This window comes from Anolis carolinensis, chromosome 3 (genome assembly GCF_035594765.1).
Source record: "Anolis carolinensis isolate JA03-04 chromosome 3, rAnoCar3.1.pri, whole genome shotgun sequence".
Lineage (NCBI taxonomy): Eukaryota > Metazoa > Chordata > Lepidosauria > Squamata > Dactyloidae > Anolis > Anolis carolinensis.
Genome location: NC_085843.1, coordinates 72127051 through 72136840, shown reverse-complemented (window position 1 = coordinate 72136840; position 9790 = coordinate 72127051). Strand labels below are relative to the sequence as shown.

Genomic DNA, 9790 nt, shown 5'->3' with positions numbered 1-9790 from the left:
GTATAAGATGTTTGCAAATTTCTGATATGTAATTGGCAGACTGAGTTGTCTGGTGAAGTCTTTGGTGTCTTGGGAGTAAGGTGACAGAAAAAACTAGTGGTCACAGCCTCTTTGGCTAAAATCAAGAGACCTTATTTGTTAAAATATAGCTCATTTTGGAATCCTTTCCCAGTCGTATTCCAATCCTTCTCTACATTATTGTTAGCTAATAACCATCATGTTTGGTTCCTTGTACTCACATAGTATCTGATCAAATGCTACAGTATTTGTGGACTTAGGAAATTTCCTTGTATCAAGTCAAACCATGAATACTGTTGACACTGGAAGTGCTCTTACCAAGAGATGTCAAGGATGGAATCTGGGATCTTCTGTATGTAAAGTGTGTGCTTTGTTGCTGAATGACCCCCACCTGTCCCAGGACAGGCAAGTAATAGCTATCAAACTACCTAGCTCTTTTGTATGATAACTAGCTGTGCCCAGCCACGCGTTGCTGTGGCAAAGTGGTGGTGGTATTGGTTAAAAATTGTTGTGGAATTTTTATTTGAAATATTTGTATTTTTTAATTAATTTTATTGTAACTTATCTTTTTATTTATTATATTTTATTATTTTCTTGTATTATTTTTAGTTATTTTCTGTTATTATAGTATTTTATTGTATTAATTTTTAGTGTTTTTAATTATTTTTAGTGTTTTTATTATTTTTATTGTATTATTTGTATTTATTTTGTTTTTATTCTTTCATTATTATTTGTGTTTTTATTATTTTATTTTATTATTTGTATGTATTATATTTTATTATTTGATTATATTATTTTTATTTATGTTTTTTTAATTGTATTATTTTATTTTGTTTTTTTATTAGTTTTTGTATTTATTTTAGTATTTTTGTTTCTCTTTGTATTGGGTTGCTCTGAGTTCTGTGGTCTGCCTGGTCATGTTCCAAATGTATTGTCTCCTGATGTTTTGCCTGCATGTATGGCAGGCATCCTCAGAGGTTGTGAAATGTGTTGTAACAAAAGGAAGTGGTTGATATATCTGTTGGTTGATATATCTGTGGAATGACCAGGGTGGAAGAAAGAACTGTTGTCTACTTTAGGCAAGAGTGAATGTTGGAATTGACACTGAATAGCCTTGTAGCTTCAAAGCCTGGATGGTTCCTGCCTGCCTGGAATGAACAAAATGTGGCTCCCAGTATTTAAAAAATCTGTGAAATCAGGACAGTTAACTAAAGAACAGCACTGAGCAATCAGGGAATTCCTGACATGATGTACTGAGGGCCAGCTAACATCTCCCAACAAAGGATTCCTCTCCGAAGCAGGAAGTAGGCAGGCCTTGAAGGTGCAAGGGTATTCAATGGCAATCAAGGTGGGGAAGTGGAACATTCACAGTCGCCTGAGACAGATAAGAGTTGTCCCATCCTGGATATCATTGGTGAGATAGAAATAAACATCCCACTTGTCTGTTTTCAAACAGATCTCATAATCTCTGAGGATGCCTGGCATAGACATGGATGGCAGTTTGGCAGCAGATAGGGTCGTGAGGGAATGGGATGTTTAATCGGCTTTTCCTGAATCCCTTCTTATTATCCAACATATTCAGTTATCCAATGTTCTGCCAGGGTGTTTATGTTGGATAAGTGAGACTCTACTGTATATCTTATATTATCTGCTTAGAACTGGATTATATGAGGCTCCTTCTACACAGTTGAATAAAATCCACACTGAAGTGAATTATATGGCAGTGTGGACTCAAGATAATCCAGTTCAAAGCAGATAATATAAGATTATAAATGGGTTATATAGCTGTGTGGAAGGGCCTTGAGTCTACAATGCCATATAATCCAGTGCAAATTAGATAATCTGTATTTTATAGGCAGTGTGGAAGAGAGAGTGAGGCCTGAGTAGGTTGCTAGGAGACCAAGTGGGTGGAGCTTAGTCTTCTAACTGGCAGCAATTGGCTAAAGACAATTATTCCTCTCCCTCTAATTAGGACTTTATTTTTCTTTTCTTTTTGTTGTCGGAACGTAGGGGCAAAGATGGTGGATTGTGCTGCCAAATTTCTAGGTTCTGGGGCTTGTACTTTTGTTGTTTAGTGGCAGGGGAGGACACCATTTGTCTTTTATATATATAGATTTGGCTACTTGTCAGGTTAAATTTGATATCTAGTGAACCATTGAGAAGGTGTACCATTGTTGAACATCTTGTTGAGACTTTGAAGCATTTGAAATCTTCTTGTGCTTCCTGTATAGTTGTGTGATTGTGGGGCTTTGGGCCTGAGAAGATGTAAGACCATGGAAGCTGGATCGAGAGGTATAAAGTTTCTTGAAACATTGTATCAGACTTTTTTTCTGGAAGATTGGCAACAGAAATTTAACCTGAAATATGTAAAACCTAAGAAAAAAATCTCCTATTTCCTACTTTAAGAGCATAAAATGGATTCAACATAAGAAGCATCCAGTACTCATAGTTATAATCTCCATCTTAGTAAATAGTTTTAAGTACGTGAATAACTCAAATTTATTTCTTAGACTCATGTCTGAAAAAGCTGTAGATTTCAATTCTGTGCTTTTCAGTTTGATTTTCATGGTCTTCAGAAAACAGAAGATCTGCATAAATTGAAAGAAGCTTCTTAGGCTTTGCATTAATTTGTCCCAGGATAGTTTAAAATTATACATATATAGAAGAAGGAGAAAATAGCAAGAAGCAAGAGGAGTGAGAAGATGCTTGTATAAAGGAACCATTGTAGGGACCACATGCTTCACAAAATCTTAAGATTGTTCTTTTTGACCAAAATAACGAGAATGCTGTGTTTCTTGCAATTTTAAAGCATTTTTCTACCATCAAATAGTAAGATGGTTTCTTGTTTAGTAGAGTAGATGTACACAGTAGCCATGTTATTAATTACTGTTTACTCGTTTTTATGTCATGCTACTTATTTTTGGTAGGAAGGGCTTTATGTCTCAAATTAAGTACATGGGTCTTAAATGGTCCTGATAGTATTGTTTTGTACCTGCCAGTTCTGCTCCTCCATCCAGTTGTCCCAGGGTCTCAATTTTCTTACCTTTTGAGAGTAAACGTTCTATTCTTTTGGTTGACCTCCGTGAATAAATAAATATGGATATAAGAGTCATGTCATGTTCAGAAGCTAGGCCTGCCCAAAATATAGCTTGTGTTGCACATTGCATATTAGTCCATGCAGTACATAGAATCGGATTTCTGCCATTGTTTTTGTGGGTTCTTAAAAGCGATATTGTCTGTTGTAGGTTCTTGTTTCTTCAGTCTAGGCCAGTGGTTCTCAACCTGGGGTCCCTGTCGCGCCCATCAATTGAGGTTCTAAACTTGCAACCCCCTTTTCTAGAAGCTTTCCCCTGCAATTAAGGAGAATACGGAAAACACAAACAGTTCCTTTAACAAAGGAAATATTTACGTGTAAAGGTATTTACAATATAGCAGAGTCCTTGTATTTCCAGCTACCTCCACACGATGTCAAATAAACAAAATGTTCTTATCTTCAGATAACTTGCCACAGTCTTGTTCTCCAGACGTTGCAGCTTTCTTTTCAACAATACACCTCCAGCAACTCCAACTCGGACAAATCAGCTCCAGCAACTCCAAACTCCCAATCAGCATTCAATGTTCAACCAACCTCAAAGTAACATGATGTACTCAGTCTCTATTAGTAGCACTCCATCTCCAGTAGGTGGCTTGGTTGCTGCTGTCTATACAGTGTTTGGTCATGATCCTTACAATCACCCATTTCACTTAAGAAATGATATAAAATTCTGACAGTCCCCAGATGTTTTTGGCTTTCAACTCCCAGAAATCTTGACAGCTGGTAAACTGGCTGGGATTTCTGGGAGTTGTAGGCCAAAAACATCTGGGGACCCCAGGTTGAGACTCACTGGTCTAGACAGTTAAAGTCAGCCCACCGCATTTACTTGGTTAGGGGCACAGAACCAAGTGAAAACCATGAATAAAGAAATTACTTTTTTTTTTACCTGAGAGGATATTTCTCTAGGAATTTCTAGGTCTTGCATCATGACTCTGGAAGTTGACCATAGAGTTCCACTGATCATCTGATTTCTAAAGAGAACATTTTAATCAGATCCACAAATAATCAAATCCATAGAAACCAAAATTTGAAATGTGGAGATATGACTGCACTTTATCTGGGATGGAATGGCTATAAACAGCTTCAATTATACTGGATGCAGTATTAGCTTTTAGCTAGAGGTCTAACATATTTGCATGGATAAAATGCAGACAAAAAGTAATAGCGGCCCAAACTAAAATAAATAAAATAAATGCCTTACTATACGTGTTCTGCTTAAGTAAATACCACCAGGCCCAGTTTCCTTAGCTCTCAAGAGTAATTTTTTGTTCCTTATTTGACTAAATCAAGATGTAAAGCAGACCAGGTGAAGGCAAGGTTGATTCCTGCCTCCCTGCTTTGTCTCATGCAATATATGTGTTCAGCTTCCTCGGCCATGGTTCTCTTAGAGTGCTATGGAAATGTGGGATGAAACATGTGTGGTCTTTGTATTGTTAGTTAGGGCTCTCAGATGATCAGGCAGATGTTTGATTAACATGCATTGAAAAGAAACCCACACTAGATCAGATTTATTGGACCAGTAACTGACAGTCGTGCTTGTCAGTTATCCTAATGAAGATTTATTGATGAAGTGACTTCATTTAGTTAGAGGAAAACTAATATTCTACTGCAATCCAACCTCTGCATGAGGCAATTTTGTGACAGCTAATTTCCCAGCATCATAGTGACACATTCTGTGCTCTTTGTTTTCTTCCCACACAGTGGCAGGTATTTTCCATGTCAGTTCTGGGAATAAGCACTACACATTCTTAATGCTAACATGTAGGAGTCGGTCAGAGATAAAAACCCCTATCACGATTAGCATTAACAACGTGTGGTCTGCGGGTGAAATCCTGACATGTTGGATTCATTAAAGGAAGCCACTGGAGTCTTCTCTTTGCTTTTCCTGTAATATAGAAAGAACAGTGAATGTAAGGCATTCAAGAAAGAATGCATTTTAGTAAGGGCAAAGAAATTTAGCAGACTTCATGAAACGTTGCAAAAGACCTTGTGCTCTCAGTACACCCCACAGAAGCAGAATAAGGAAGGTGGGATCTCCCACTGAAATCCTTCATTGCCCTCAGACCTGAGGAAGGTTATGGAACAAATTAAAGGGTGAGGTTGCAAAGGGTGAGAGGAAGGTACTGTTCTTGGAAGAATCTCCTCATGCGAAATAGATTTTAAAAGCTTGCTTTTCTGATAGTATTGTGCATTGGAATTCATAAAAAGGATCATTTTAATGAGGTTAAACATCTAAAGATACAATTTTATATATTCTTACCTAAGAGTAAGTCCTGTTGAACTCAGTGACTGTTACTATGAGATACAACTATATAGGATTGAATTACACAGTTTCTTGAGGGAAGGAAGAAATGCTAAACTGCTTTAAAATGGTGGCTTAAGGTTACAAAAATGTCCCTTATAGGTTCATATTGACTTTAAGTATTAGAAATTCAGCCGTGAGCTGTAAAATGCAGAATATTAGAAGCTTGTATTTCTTCCTTTGAAATATAACTGCTTTCAGTAATATATTTTGTCACATTTGAATTCTTCCAAGGAGGTAAAAAAAAAAAGCTGTGGATGTGCACCACAATGAGTGTTATAGTTCATCATTCATGAATTTGAAACTTGATTTCCCATATCCTTATCCTATGTCTGGAAGGAATCCCTTCTGCAATTTTCATGCAGAGAGAATGGAGCCAATGTTTTAAAGATCGTTTCTCAAATAGGTACCATGGCCTGAAGAAGACACACATTTCTTTTTCTCCAGACACTTTCTGATTCTGATGTTTACCTAGGTTTCAAGGACAGTTTGTTCAAAGCTGAATTAACTTGTCCTCAGACCTACCTGGACAGGGGTTTTTTCACTGTGATCTTCCGGCCTGTAATCTGCACACGTGCAGCTCTCAACTGCGATCCAGGCTCTTTACAAATTTAGTTTGAAGTAAAGTAATTTGTTTTCAGATGTTTCTGTTTAGGGAAGTGAATGAGACTGCACTTCTTTTCTCAGCACTCTTAATTCATTGTTGAGAAGCATGAGGAAGTGAATGTCATCTTAAGATGTGGTTAAGTTAATTTAAGTGATAAATGGAAATTGCCTCTTCCTTTTTCTAAATTAAACCACCCAAATGTATTCACACAGCAACACATGCAGCATTGGCCCTGGAGAAGCATCCAGTGTGAGAAGCATGGTGGTCTCACACTGGTTTTTATCATGTACTGTTGTTTTATATGAGATGTTAACATTTCTGTGTGTTTGATATGTATTTAGAGTTTGTATTGTCCTAAGTATGAACGGCATCAAATTGTTGCAAAGTGTTAGCTGCTCTGAGTACCTCAGTGAGGGAGAGAGGGCAAGGTATAAAGCAAAGTAAATAAATTTATAAACAAATGTTTATGGTATGATCCAGGAAATGAAGTGAGAGATGAATAAAGTTATCAAGTCAAAAGTTTGGATTCTAAGATACTCTGCTCTGAATAAGCAGGACAAATACATTTTCCTTCTCTCCTACTCCATATACCAATTATTGTGCCTCAGGTTTTCTCCCAAGTAGAAAACAAAAGTAATGTGGTCTCTCTGGGTAGAATGCATGGTTCTCATCCCACATATGTAGGTACATAATGATCCAGTGTCTCAGAAAAAGGAAATCGTGTGTGTGTGTGTGTGTGTGTGTGTGTGTATGAAGATTTCTTCAAATGTATGTGTGATTGTTCTGTAGATTGTTCTGTGATCTCTAGTATGTGGGAGGGGAAAATAGTAGGGCCACTGATATTAGTTCTTATGTGCTGCTTCATACTACTAGGGAAATTCCTTAGTTTAATCACCACCTTCATTTATAATTGCCAATTAAAACAAATTTTGTACATGCTAAAAATGCACATCAATTCAAAGAACAAACATTTCACACACAAAATAGTGTCTGAGATTGCTCTTGTATGATTCACATTCTAGAGGCACAGACCTATTGACCTCTAGTGGGATGCATACATTTTCAACTAAAAACTGTAACTTAGTAAAAAGTTTTGACTTTATGCATCATCCAATGTTCCCTTTTAACTGGGGTGGGGTGGATTTTAGGGTATGACCAAGTGTAAGCTGCCATGTTGTTGAACAATGTTGAGACATCTTAGATTATTTCCAAACATTCCCCCTGTTTCAAACCAAGGGCTTTGGGGATGCTTTTCAAAGAAGCCACAAAAAGTTGATGGACCTGGGGACACTATCAGGGGTGACAAGTTATTTCTCCCACTATAATATCATTAAATCTTCCTTAGATGTGAATGCTTACAAGCACATCAGCTTAGAATTTTCCTCCCAAGAATTTACACCTGAAAATTGTGCACAATATTGATTGCATTCTATAGTGACTACAAATTGATCTTTAGTACAATAATTTTTAAAATTATTACTGGGAGTGAGGCTCAACAGCACAGGACTCTTGGTAGTCTCATTTTGTCTGATCTCTGGCATCTCCCTACCTCATCTGATTCTGAGGTCTATGTTTTTGACACAGCCACTTCACAGTCTTACATGTGTTTTGTGGTGTGTGTGTATGTGATAGAGAAAGAGAGAGAAAGTGGGTGAATCTTTGAAACGTACATGATCTTCTCTGTATTCCCATGTGCCTGTGCCTTCAAGTCTCCTGTTGACTTGTGGCAACTCCATAGGATTTTCTTAGACAAGAAGTATTCAGGGGTGATATTGCCAGCTTCTTCCCCTGAAATATAGTCCCTCATCCAATATGAGGTGGTCCCTCATTCAAGTACTAACTGTAACTGACCCTACATAGTATTCAGAGTTATATTAGGTCTGGTGCCTCTAGGATATTTATATAGATATATTCAGATCCTTATTTACCAGACCCATCATTTCATACATTTCAAGTCCCAAAGCAAGTAAAATATATTCTATGATCTTTTAATACAATGTACCCTTGGACCAAGGTTCCTTACCTGACTTGCAATACTGCCCTTAAAAGGGTTCGTTATGTTGCATGACACTGTGAACATACTGACTTGTAGGTGTAACCTAACATTTTAACACCAGTGAAACAGCTAGGGCTATCTAATCACTTCTACTTATAACAAGATTCCCTTGCTTTAATTTTTCCATGGATCCTAATTTTTATTGCTGCCATATTTTACATGCATTTTTACAACAGGGTAGTTCCATGCAATAGTCCAGAATGCTATTTAATATCTCCTATTTGGGGTTCATTGTACTCATATTTGCTTTAAAAGAAAATATATGTGCTTATCTGAAAACAATATGTAGATTTTTAATCTCTACTCCTTTCCTGTGACCTGATTATTAGCCTCTTCAATAATTCACTGCCCATTATGGTTTCAATGAAATAAGCAACAAAACATCCTACCTGGTTGCTGAAGGCTGTTTCCATGTAGATACACGTAGTAAACCCAGAGGCCACCAACTTCCTTTTCTTTCACCTCATGCTAATCAAAAAGCATGGGATATGGAGGTTCTCCCTCTCTTTCTTGTGGCAGGGAGGGAAAATTGTGCAATCTCACAACTTCAAGGAAAATGCACATTAACTGGAATATGCAGGAATAAATTGTGCATCCTTGCAACAGAAGTTAGGCAAAGAAAGTCAGCCCCATACAACCAAGGGACGTTTTTTTATAAGCTATGAAGGTGACTCATCTCTTAGCTTTCAGTAAATCCCCTGGCCCCCCTTTTTCTTTTCTCAGAATATAACACTTGGTTCTGTCTTTAAAAAAAAAAGATAAGAGAAAAATTCCATGTAATATTGAAAATGCACTGTGTACTTTCTAAAGAAGAATGTGTTTAAATGCCTATCTTCAATTGTAACAGCCCATGCAAATGACTGTGGATTAGAGGTTGAGTGTTAAGGTAGAATTGATGAGAAAAAATAGTAAACACAGATATATATGGTAAGTTGCCTTGTTTGAAACTGCTCAGAGTTGAAATGTATCTTCAGGCACACAGTATCATTTCTGGGATGGGGATAGAAGGCATCTTCTACTCTCCTTGATCTAGTTTTGTAGTTTTAAAAGATTTTTCAGTCAATGGAAATAAAACTTTTCTAGTTTTGGAAATTTGAGTGACATATAAGTGACATTTAATTTTCCAGTGCGGCTGAACATTTTAAGTGTAGGCTTTTTCTTTATCTTTTCAACTGTCTTGAGTACAAATTTCAGTTTACGTACATTCAGATAAAATACATATCTAAAGTTAGTTGTGATAATAATAATAATAATAATAATAATAATAATAATAATAATAATAATAATAATAAAACTTTATTTATACCCCGCCACCATCTCCCCGTGGGGACTCGGGGCGGCTCACAATGTTACAAAAGTAACAGTGCCAATACACCAACAATATACACAGTTTAAAACACAAGAAGATAATAAAACAGAAGTTAAAACAAAGGTTTATACAACAGTAATATCAAACAACCACCAATGCCATTCAGTCAACTTCAAAGGTGTGGGGGGGACTATAGCAGCAATATAAGATAAAATCATAAGATTAAAATACCCCGATGAAAGGAACCTAATAGCATTCAGAATATAATTATAATGAGGCTGGTCATCCAATGGCTGTCTCTCCAAAGGCCAGCCCAAACATCTAGGTTTTCAATTGTTTCTTAAAGGATGGTAGGAATACTATTTCTCTTCCTTAGCTTGAAAATGTTAACCCTCAAAAGTCTG

The 9790-nt window shown here is 36.8% G+C and overlaps 1 non-coding gene across 1 annotated transcript; it reads right to left on the bottom strand.

The window, feature by feature from the left end:
• Window positions 1-4848: 4848 nt before the first annotated feature.
• mir155 (microRNA mir-155) lies at window positions 4849-4928 on the bottom strand. The gene is given in 1 exon segment (NR_129873.1): window positions 4849-4928. It is a non-coding gene; the product is annotated as a microRNA mir-155 (primary transcript).
• Between the last annotated feature and the right edge of the window lie 4862 nt (window positions 4929-9790).